Source organism: Etheostoma cragini, chromosome 2, assembly GCF_013103735.1.
Source record: "Etheostoma cragini isolate CJK2018 chromosome 2, CSU_Ecrag_1.0, whole genome shotgun sequence".
Classification (NCBI taxonomy): Eukaryota; Metazoa; Chordata; class Actinopteri; order Perciformes; family Percidae; genus Etheostoma; species Etheostoma cragini.
In genome coordinates, this window is record NC_048408.1 from 922,731 (window position 1) to 925,157 (window position 2,427).

The window sequence follows — 2,427 nt, forward strand, 5'->3', positions numbered from 1 at the left end:
ATGGGACAATTGAAAAGTCTTTAATGTATGAGGACGTCAAATGGACTTTCAATACACCAACCGCTTCACATCATGGCGGTGCTTGGGATAGTATGATCAGGCTGGTTAGGAAGGTGCTGTTATCTGTTCTACATCAACAAACCTTAACTGATGAAGCCTTGGTCACTGTCTTATGTGAAGCTGAAGCAATATTAAATGATCGACCCATTACCAAAGTGTCTGCAGATCCTAATGATTTGGAACCTCTAACGCCAAACCATCTTCTCACACTGAAAAGAAAACCAAGTTTGCCTCCGGGTCTGTTTGATCATAAGGACCAGTATGTAAGAAGACGATGGAAACAGGCACAGTACATTTCAGATTTATTCTGGAAAAGATGGGCAAAGGAATATCTTGCTTTGCTACAGGAAAGGCAAAAGTGGAACAAAACAAAACGTAATCTTGCAACAGGAGACATTGTTTTGATTGCAGATGCAACAGCCCCACGGAATTCCTGGAAAATTAGAAAAATAATCAAAACATTCCCTGATAGGTCCGGCATGGTCAGATCTGTTAGTATCCAGACGAAAACAAATGTAATTGAGAGACCATTGACAAAGTTGTGCCTGTTAATAGAAAATGAATTGTCTACATAACAAGTTAATATGTTATGCAGACCGCAAAAAAGGAGAATTGGTTTAAGGTGGCCTACAGCCTGCCGTTTAAGTTTTACATGACTCCATATACAAATATGTGTGTTTGTGTTTAATTGTTATGTCTTGTATCGCCATATACAATTAGGGGCCGGTTGTGTTGGAGCCATTTCATTGGTTGACCAGCATGTGATGCTGGAGAGGTACAAGTTTATTTAAATGTGGCCTAATTGGGTCAGCTGTGTTGCGCACAGCAAGGTCACAGTTTTTTGAGGTGGTTAACTGTGGTTAAGTGTGGGATGATGATTAGAAGAAGACCAGTTATGTTTGATTAGTTTTTGTTTACTTAAATAAACGGATTGTAATATCCAATTTAAGATTGAAACTCGTTGACAGCAAGTATCTAATTGACCATTCTTATTACCAAAACACGCACTTACACAGAAGCCACACGTCAACTTCCGACCAAAAACAAAGGAACAAATGTGCACCAACACTGTATCTGAAGTCTCTTTATATAGACCTTAGTGGTCCCTAATACTGTATCTGAAGTCTCTTTATATTGACCTTAGTGGTCCCCTAATACCCCTAAGTCTCTTATAGTTTTATATAAAAAGGGGAACGCATATTAATGTTAAAAAACCTGATAAAGTGACATTTTCATGCCATGGGACCTTTAGTATTATCCAAACTCACAGTGAATGGACATGCAATGTTAATATTTGTAAGAAGACCTAACGTTAACGTTAAGACAGATAGATAGATATAATAACAATACAAGAGAATAACGTTAACGTCAGCATGTCATACAACGTTTGAAGAAGTTTATTGAAGATAACTCAATGCTAACAGGCTAACCCGACGTCGACCCACGCATCTCGTTCCTTCCAGCGGACAACAGCCAGGCTCGGTTAGCTAGTTTAGCTTTAGCGTTAGCAGCGCAGCGGCCTAACGTTAGCATCACAACGTAACAGGTCAGCAGCGAGGAGCCGGAGAGAAGCCGCTACATTCCACGGTTAAACGGCTTCCTTAAATCCAGAGTGATGTCAATAACCACTAACAACCCAGAAAAACGAAGAAAACAGGAACAGATACCTCTTGCTCTCCGACAGTGTATCTTCTACTGATATTGTCTATTTCACTGGGCTACCATCTGGACACAACCCGTTGACTGGTCGATGCTAGATTGGAGCCACAAGACGTCACTGGACCTGTCTAAAGGCCCACCTTATTTTGTCTTATTCTGCCTCTGATTGGCTTACTAAAACCAAGCCGCGCTCCTCGTGCCTGTCTGAACCTAACAACATCGTCACGTCTAGCAGATCCGTTATAGCAACATTTTCCTTCTACTTCTTCTTCTTCTTCTGCTGCTGCTTCTTCTTCTACTGTTGCTTACCGGCAGACCAGGCCCTGTTAGTGCACTGCTGCCCCCCGCTGGTGATGAGGAAAGTCTACATGAAACCTCCTCCTGGACCTGGCTCTTTCTTCATTTCTTTTTTTGGATTAGGAACCAACATTGCCTTTACTTATTCAAATATAATAATAAAGTACAATACTACGTATAAAATACATGAGCTTCTTCAACTTAGTCCAGACAGCCAAATTAAGAATGGATAGTAGCGAATAGTGCAAATAGTTCTTGCACCGGCTCAAGATGAGTTTTACTTTTTCCGAGTCTCCACACTCATATTCTCCATCCAGTTGTTATATTATATTATTAAGTTACACAGTTATGAATCAGAAGTGCCGTTTGGCGTCAAATATGACGCATACGACCTCAAAAGGGATAAAATGG

At 40.6% G+C, this 2,427-nt stretch overlaps 1 protein-coding gene across 1 annotated transcript in view; it reads right to left on the minus strand.

Annotated features, from left to right (window-relative positions):
* Nucleotides 1-1,956, minus strand: part of LOC117935024 (zinc finger protein 239-like) — a 7,007-nt gene extending 5,051 nt beyond the window's left edge. The window contains exon 1 of the mRNA XM_034857140.1: nucleotides 1,728-1,956. The gene's annotated coding sequence lies outside the window, so the exon portion shown is untranslated. The remainder of the gene's footprint in view (nucleotides 1-1,727) is intronic.
* Between the last annotated feature and the right edge of the window lie 471 nt (nucleotides 1,957-2,427).